Source organism: Filicampus tigris, chromosome 1, assembly GCF_054856515.1.
Source record: "Filicampus tigris isolate MCC_2025a chromosome 1, RoL_Ftig_1.0, whole genome shotgun sequence".
In the NCBI taxonomy this organism is placed as follows: domain Eukaryota; kingdom Metazoa; phylum Chordata; class Actinopteri; order Syngnathiformes; family Syngnathidae; genus Filicampus; species Filicampus tigris.
Genome location: NC_141217.1, coordinates 13,296,909 through 13,306,279, shown reverse-complemented (window position 1 = coordinate 13,306,279; position 9,371 = coordinate 13,296,909). Strand labels below are relative to the sequence as shown.

The window sequence follows — 9,371 nt, the reverse complement described above, 5'->3', positions numbered from 1 at the left end:
CCTCAACACTCCGAAAAATACAACTGCGCATTGATTTCAACTGCGCATTGATTTCATTTTCCTACAACGGGAAACAGGTAACGTACAATGCATTTTTATTTGGTACATAATATTTGTACAAATGTTTCAACATTCCAGTCACAAAGGAAGTCAATTCCACCGCAACCAGTGAAACTACAGGTCCCAGGATGCACTGTAATATCTGGTGGTAAACTCATTTATAACTCTGCTACCTGGTTCCAATTCAAACGGACTCAGCTGCGTTCACTTTTGTTCTACAGTTTGTTGAGCTCACGTAAGTCATCCGGTTTCTAATGATAACAATAATAATAATGACGATAACAACGATCACTCACCACGTGCATAAAATATCTAACAATGCAGTATCATGTAGTCGAAGGTATGTTAATACATTTAGTAATCCAATTTGTTGAAGGAGGGATATCCCATGAAGTTATTAACGTAGGCCATGGGTGTACAAAAAAGCGACACACATAAAGGCCCAAGGCAACATATCGTAGTCGGTTCCTTTCCGAATACGTGCGCACCGTGCATTTGCCGTTTACAATTTCAAGACTAATATTTGTTGCATTATTCTAGTTGTTTTCCCCAAAACGCTTAATTTTTATTCATTTTTTTAAAAACTAGGATAAGCATTAGAATTAATTCATGTATTCATTTTTAAATATTGTATATGAATAATCGGAAGTGGGTAATCCAGATTCAGAAAGTAAAAACCCTGCCACAATTTGGCTTTAGCCACAGGTGCTTCTACTCAACCGGTAGGTAAAAAAAAAAAATCAAAGCACTAAAGTTTGCCCGCCTCTGGTGTGACCTCTGAGGTCCCGCTGTGAGTAACCAATTTGTATGAAAATAGTATTAAGGGATATGTTTTTTGTTTATTTGCAAAATGCCATAAGCGGTACTGTATTTGGGACATTCTTTAAGGTCCCTTCTGTCCTTGCTGCTCTTCACACATCATGTTAATATGATACTTGGCTGATGAGGGCAGCAAGACCACCTTGTGACTCGCACAACTGCCTCACAGTTCTGAGGTTTGGCGTTCAAATCTTGGTTTGGCCTTCTTTAAAGGTTCTACCCGTGCTTGCGTGGGTTTCCTCAAGGATGTGGTGATGAGCTTCACATGTACCTTATGAAGCAGAGCTGCTCTGCTCTGTTAAACTGAAATATCCTCTGGCTCTTTTGTTTGCTTAAATTAAAACTGACCAAGACTTCTTTTAAAAGATGTTTCATTGTTGGGTGGGTGATTGTTTCTGTTCATTTTAGTTAGAAGCCACAGCTGATAGAGCGTCTGATGAATTGCTTGTACAGGACATAGTGGTTGTTGTGATCTGGGTCTTATTGACATCTGCGCCCAGTCATCGTTAAACACGCCTGTGCGCCGGGCCCGGCATTTTCTTGGTGGCTAGAGGCCTGTTTGTGTGTTGGATACATCCTCTGTCTGTCTTTCATCAGCACGTGCACGCTGTTGAAAATTAATTTCATTAAGGGGTCTTTTTGCAGCCCCCTCCTTCCCCAGCTTGTTTAAAAGCCCTCATAGTGCATGATTAGCGTGCCGTCCCCCAACCTGGCAGCGAGTGGCGGCTAGGTCGGCAGGTCACGCAAATGAAAGAGAACAACTTCATTGTGAGATGACTGGCCCATAAATCATCGGCCCTTTTCTATAAATCACGGCAGATGGCAGGGAGCGAGGCGAGGCTCATGGGAGCTGCGTGCGGCCCTGGTGCATGATGGGAGAAGTGTTGGCGAGGCTGGCAGAGGCGCAGGGTCACTTCCAGTTTGCGGATGGGAAGATGTGAGGTGGAGAGGCCCAAACACTTGGTAAGCCCCCCCCACCCCCCGGTCCTCGCCGCTCGCCCCGGGCCCAGCTGATGAGATGCAGACCCCGCAGGTCCTCGCACCGTGCCCGTTTAAGAGGCCTCAACTGTCTGCTTAATATGGAGACAACTTCATTGGCTGTCGTCCCCGAGCTGCACTGACACCTGTCCGCTTGACACCCTGCGTCCACCTGGGAGGACGTCTGCCTTCATTATTCATCACCGTGGCTCTGAAGCTGTTTCACATGGAGCTAAGTTCTATTCCAACATCCACTCCTGTTTTCACACCATCTGATCAATGTTGTCTGACTTGACTGACTAGTTTACCTTCGAGACTGACGTCCCAAACTGGTGTTTTCCACGTAAACAAACCAAAATGTATCTTAAACTTTTTTTTTTCATTCTAGAAGTTCTCAGACTCTGTCTTAAAATGCTGGATATGAAAGTTCTTGGAAAGAGCAAATACATTTGAGAGAGTGTTGTTAGCAATCATACCTAATTTGGAAAATCGCCACATACAGTATATAAAATGAGGCTTCAAAATCCTAAAAAGTCATTGTCTCCGCTCTCAAACTCTGTTAGGTGTGTCAGCTAAATGTTGGAAACCACAACTGGCTGTAAAACAGATGCTACTTTGTCTTGGCAACTTTCTTAAGCCAACGCATCTGTACATGTTTGAGCAACAAAAAAATATATCTGCTTAAATCTTCCGGTGGTTCAATTATATCCCACTGGTGCTGTCTCCCGAATGTAAATAACAACACCGAGCTGTTCTGTAAATTGTAGCGTTCAGGGAGGTTGCATATTCTTGGTGTAGGCATAGCTAGCTAGCTAATTGCTCGCTGTAGTGGCAGAAACCATAAAGCGGGGGAGGGTATACTCTTGCTCGTCACCCAACTATGTCACTGAGCAGCTAAAGTTCTTACCTTTATTAACAGAAATGTGATTCCTGAATTTCATTTTCAGGGTCCGCTTCATGCAGTCTGACATGAGACTGGATGTTCAACATGGCGCTGAAATTTGAAATCCTCCAACTCTCTCCCCTACCTCTGCACCACTTTCTCAGCTATGGCAGCCACCGCATTGCCCATGGCCCAAGTTTGTGCCTGACATTGCAGCCATCACTCACGTCAATTTCATTTATATCGTGCCAATGCTCCGCGGGGTGACCGTCAGTCTCGGTTGGTTGCCTCGCGATCGAGAGGCCGAGTAGATGGACAAAGAGAGAGAACAGGATAGAGGGCTAACTTCATTGGGCGTGCTCATCTGAAGCCGCGAGCAACTCTGCCTTCTCCTCAAACAGAAACGTGATTAGCGACATGCTCTAAACGTGGTTGTGGAGTCGATGAGTTGACTAGTCTATTGACTAGTCTTCACTTCTCCATAACCTGACTTGCAATTGCTCCCTCTATAGCCGTCAGTCACAGTGTAGAGAAGATTGTGGGGGATCAAGGACAGCGGGAGATGTCCAAGGTGGACTGGCCTCTGTCACCCGCCTCCCCCACCACAAGCCATGTCTCGGCTGCCATCAATGCAAATGATGTTTTGATAATTTAATAACCGAGTCGGCGTGATCTGTCCTTTTTCTTCCAATTTTCATCAGGCGAGGGTTGCGTTCCATCATCAGAAAATAAACACCATCCATCATCCTTGTCATGATTAGCCACTGACAGGCCGAGCTGTGCCGAGCATAAATATTCCGCACTGTGGCAGCCGGGGCGCCTCGCGTGGTTCTGCACACTTTGTTGGAGCAGCCAAGAAAAACCTCGGTTGAAGTCTTACATCAGAGAAGGACGCAGCATTGACTGACTGTTAAGTCTAAACGCAAAAACGCCTGGAAGGGGTCTGAAGCAACCCCATTCCCACCTCTACTAATTGCAGGGTAAAAACTACGTTCCACGCAGGGAACACAATGTCTGTGAGTGCCGAGGAGGAGGAAGAAGAGTCCAACTTTGAGAAACATCAGCCTTGCGTCAGGTGCTGAATGTTTGATGTTCCTGTGATCTCAATGTTCTTGTCACAAAGCGAAATAAGACTCTGAAAAAGAAGTGTTTCCAAACACCTTTTCAGTCGAAAGAAGTGACAAAATGGCCGCCCCCTGAGATGGATAAAAACAGTTGGACTTTGCTGCTTAACTCGTATTCCACAAACACAACATTAATCAGAATGCTGTGTTTCAATTAGTGGGCCTGCATATAGCATATTCTTAAAAAAATATGCTTGGGTTGACTTCCGCTTTAAGTCTAAAGTTTTAGGACCCAGAATGGGACCAGCCAGGTCAGTTCTAATTGAGTTGCCAATTGAGTAAAATGCTGTAAGCTATTTGATTGATTGTCAAGCAAGCACACAATCTTTTGGCGAAGGGTTTGTTGGAAATCAATTCATGCCCATTATGTTCCTATCAATAATGTATATATTCATGTTATAGCAATAAATGTTGCATTTTAGTAAGTTTGGGTCCAAAACTGAAAAAGGCTGAAACAAAACAAAACGGGTGTGAACATTCGAGCGGTCGTCAAAGATCTTAAATTGTCTGAAAGTGTAGTTTGGCAGGCGCTCTCATCAGAATACAGCACCCGTTATTCCCAGCACACCTTTGCAGGTTTGAAACCTCCAGAAGGTGGACTGGCTGATAAGGATGAGAGTTCACAGCCGTGGAAAATTTTAATGAGGACCTCCATCCTCTGAGCCCCGAGAGGAGAGACCTGAAGGTGGTAAGCGCGAAGGTGGCGGCGCTGACCTCCCTCAGCTGCCGCCTGAAATGCAGACAAGTTGTCCCCGGAAAGCGCCCGAAAGTGTGGAGAGCCACCATTTTGGCGTCCAACCATGCTGACGTACTGAATGCCGACGCCAGTGCCACCATGCTTGACCTCGGCCTCACATCTTGCCTGCTCGTTAGCATTCTAATTTGTACTAACGTTAAACAGCCGACGGGTAAAGGGTGTGCGAGTCACCGGTTTTATTTATTTATTTTTTTGCACGTGTGTGCCTTTAGGAGTCGAAACCTCGCCGTTCGGTTGTTTTCTCTGTGATGAGCGGCTAATACGACAAAGTTGGCCAAACATATGGCGTGCTTTTGTAAAGCAGATGTTATTTAGCATCGCGACAACTCATGAATACGCATGCGGTCTGAGCTCACGACACCAGGGTGCCAGCCCTCGCCATGCAGCGCTGCTTTCCTCCACATCCGAGTTCCGAAGTGCTGCCGTTTGTTCAACTGTCTTAGTACTCGTGTTCTGATGCTGGAACTTAAACATGTTACTAATACCGATTTAGCCATCTCAGGCGGCGGCCATTTTGCCACTTCTGTCAACTGAAAATGACATCACACCCCTTCAGGGCTCAGATAGCATCCAATCATGGCTCACCTTCAGAAAACAGCTGGGCTGTGATTGGTCGTTACCTGAGCCCTGAGTAGTTGTGATGTCATTTTCAGTCTACAGAAATGACAAAATGGCCGCCCCCTGAGCTAGCTAAAAACAGGCGGATTTCTCATATTCCACCAACGCAATATCAATCAGAATGTCGTGTTTAGTGGGCCTGCATAGAAGATATTCTGGAAAACAAATATCTTCGGATTGACTTCCACTTTAAAGAGGCGTCCGGGTGTTTTTATCCCTTCACTGACTGACTGAGCACTGACCCCAGTTTCCGAGGATGAACATTATTCCGAGGTCCGTCGTTAATATTGAGTAGGCGCTGACATGGGGAGGTGGCCCTCTTGCAATAAGAGCGGCTTCAATAATGCATGTGTCCCTCCGGGGCCACCATGCAAAGAGTGCAAGGTGATCTCGATAATCTCTGACAGACGTCGTTTAGCCACTCGCTCTGATTTGATCAGACACTGACCTGCATACTGGCATCTGCCTCACATTTTGGTGTCTGATCAACAACTCTCTGACAGGACTTAGATCCAGAGCTGCTTTCTGATGCACTCATCAACCGAGCGAGTGAAACGGATCAGTAACTGAACCCGTGAGGTCATTTCCATATCGCTCTAATAGAAACGAATGAGGCGCCTGCCTGTGCCGAAAACTATCCATCATCCGCGCCGACACGGGTGGCTGGAGCGCAATGCCGCCATCCAGCCTCGTTAGCCCAACGCGCTTGTAATGCGGTCATGATGGCGAGCGGGGTGACGCCGTGGTGCTATCCTGAGGTGGTCCTTAATGTTGGAGTGCCTCGACTCTACTGGGTGCGCTGGCACTGCCCCACTAAAGCCAATGTGAGACCGATGGAAGATGAGAAATATGAAAAATAATGCCTGAAGGTACCACCTATATGGATGTTCTCAACTAGAAAGAAACTCTGCCTCAAAGATGGACCAGCATCAAATTGTACAGCTTGTTACGAACTGCCTACACATGGCCGAAGGATTCGGATGTGTGTTCTATTCACTCTTCTGTAGTCGTCACACCAAAAAGTTAAATGTGGATGTGGATGTGGGGGAGGGGGGGGGGTGAATTCCCTTGCACTTTCGAGCTCATTATTTCCATTATGATAAGACAGGGGTGAGACCGGCCACGATCTATGGATTTCGAGACAGTGGCGCTGAAGAGTAGGACTGACCGGGTTGGGTAGGATTAGAAATGAGCTCAACGGAGGGAAAGCCGAGGTTAGACTTTTTGGGGGACCAAGTTAGAGAGAGCAGACTTGGATGGTTTCGACTCATCCAGAGGAACGTTAGTACGTATATTGGTGATGAGGACGGGGATGCTAGGCAAAAGACCTAGAGGAAGAAGGATGGTGGATGTAGTAAGGGAAGACATGAGGGCAAGCCGAAAGGAAAAGTAGATGATTCCATTTGTCTTGAAAGAGGAAATCAAACATATTTTTTTCAGGAATATGTTCCCAGCAGGCCCACTAGTTGAAACACGGCATTCTGATTAATATTGCGTTTGTGGAATATGAGTTATAGGGGAAATCAACCCAAACATCTTTTTTTCAAGAATATGTTCTATGCAAGCCCACTAGTTGAAACGAGGCATTCTGATAAATATTACACAGAAATCCGAGCGGAGGCTGAGGAAAGGGCGAGACTGTCACGTGATCTCCAAGTGCAGCTTAGACAACCCATTTGAAGTGTTTCTAAATGATGTTGTGCTCAGTTGTCTTATGTTCCACACTATTTGTATTAAAGCAACACTGCGTAAGTATTCGACCCCAATAAAACATTTTCATAACTCTTCTGATGAAACATGGACTTACAACTGTTTGAATGGCACCTTTGTCATGGCCTGAGGGGGTCTGTGTGGCTTTTACTGCCACTAGGCAACTTTGAGGAGGAAACCACAAACCCTGCCACGCCAAAAAAGATACAAATGTGCTGACTGCTTTCCCGCATATGTCACTTCCCCCCTTTCCCTATTCGTTACAAAGCAAAAACAGCATTATTTGATATTGTTTTGATAATTAGATCCACTAAATCATCGCCATTGATCCTAAACACATCCACTGGAAACAGAAATGCAATTCGGTCCAATTGCAGGCGAGCGAGAGTTCAGGATTTCACGACAGTACACTATGCGCTTCGCCGCTGGCGTTCATGCGAAATGTGGTAGACTTCGCTCAAATCACTACCGCTACCGGTACTCAAAGCGCTTCACACTGAACCTCATTCACATACTGATGATGCAGCATCAGGAGCAACCGGCGGTTCGGTATCTTGCTTGGGGATACTTCGACACGGTCACAATGGCCAGGGATCGAGCCCACATCTGAGCGGTGGCGCCCCCATTGGGATTATTTTTAAAAGTCTTCTTTCAACCAAATTGAGTCGTGCTGTCTGGATCTACAGTTGCCTTGATCCGTTCCCCTCTACTCAAGAAATAGCTTGTGGCAATAGTAAGTTTGTTCGTGCTGTTCATGAAGAGGCCCATCGGAGACCCGAGAGACGGGAGAAAAATTGAAGCAGGCTGGCTCTCTGCCCACCACGAGTTTGCGCTTGCCAAAGATTCCGATTGAAATTCTTTTAATACAGCCCATGAAGTCAAAACAGACTTTTGTCAGCTAATGAATTATTCGGGTCGGATGAGTCGTGGCGCGGGCCTTCAGGAGCAGGTTGAATATTACAACAATAATAATTGGAATTTCCTGAACGTTGCGAGAGAGGGGGAAGTGTTGATGAAGCTTTCATATCAGGCAGTGATGAGTTGTTCTGAACAAGTAAGTTCTGTCATCCATAAACGCGAGCGCCGTTAGTGAGATCTTGGTGCGTCGCCACCTCAGCTTGGACTTGAGCCTGCGGCTATTTTCCCTCCCACTTCCCATCTCTAAGAGAAGAAGGAAGTTGAGATCAAACGTGTCCGCGGCTCCCAGTTCCCTGACAGGCTCCAATCATTTGTTCCTGCTGCCAGCACTGGGCGCCGCCCCCCCGCAAGTGCTCAGCCGCTTTGTTGTGTGCGTTTGAGCACGGCGTCCTCTGGGCCGCGCTGTCACAGCTCATATTCAAGTACAGCCCGGCTAACCGCTCCCCACTGTTAGCTTCCTTTTTCATCACTTTCCCAGCCACAATTGACACGTTGTCCGCCTCCTGTTGGGGAGGTAGGATGAGGTCAAAGGAAACGGTTTCAAAGCTTCCTTGGAAAAGGTCGTGTGCACACGCCACAAAGAAACTGTGAGGAAGGAGAGGACCAAGGTTAATTCCGGACACTCAGCAGTAGCTTCTCATTCCAGGTGCTTGCGGCGAGGTGGTCCAGTGTTTTAGCCCCTTTTCCAGGCCACCTCCATACTTTAATCTAACCGATTTAGGGGATTGACTGTCCACACAACTTAGTCGTGGAAAACTGCCCTGACTTCACAAGTGTGAATATGTTTAAAAAATATTTCAGTTGGGGAGACACTAACAAGTGACCACAACGGAGGGAATTAAGGCTTGTGTATACTTAATTGCATGTTCTAAACACGGACTTCTGATTTAAAATCTGAAGACACTATTACAGTCTCTAAATTTGATGAATGTAGAGCAACCTTGCCTGACTGCAGCAGCTTTTCAATTTTGGTTTCTTCTTGAAATGTTGGTGTATTTTTTTTAGGGAGAGAAAGCAATATGAGTGACTACAATAAGAACTGGTAATCATTTGCAAAATGGATAAGAAATAGGAATGTAAAGATTCACTCAGGACCCGATTCGATTTTCAGTTAACAATTTTCGATTCGATTTGATTTTTAAAAAATTGCTACCATGCTTGTCTCTGTGCGCTATTGTGGTGCTGCAGCCATCCGCAAACGCAATACGCAATGATGTTTGGTCACAATTTGATCTATACATTCAAAATTTGGTATGCACCTGGAATTGATTTTTTTTTTTTAAAGAGATAATTTTTCGACAGATTTAAAATTTAAATCAATTCAACCGATTACTAAAACAATCGATTAATCGGTTTGATTGATTTTTAATCTATTTTACATTCATCGTTACATCCTCATTAGAAACCACAACTCAAATTCAATGCGTTGTGCGCCATGCGCTTAAACCACTAGAGACTATCTGTTCGAATTAAAGCAACTGCTTTTGTCCTATATCACTTCTGT

At 45.6% G+C, this 9,371-nt stretch overlaps 1 long non-coding RNA gene across 1 annotated transcript; it reads left to right on the top strand.

Annotated features, from left to right (window-relative positions):
• Positions 1–24: 24 nt before the first annotated feature.
• Positions 25–2,814, top strand: LOC147152843 (uncharacterized). The gene is made up of 3 exons (XR_015088556.1): positions 25–295; positions 1,699–1,842; positions 1,904–2,814. It is a non-coding gene; the product is annotated as an uncharacterized LOC147152843 (long non-coding RNA).
• The last annotated feature ends 6,557 nt before the right edge of the window (positions 2,815–9,371 follow it).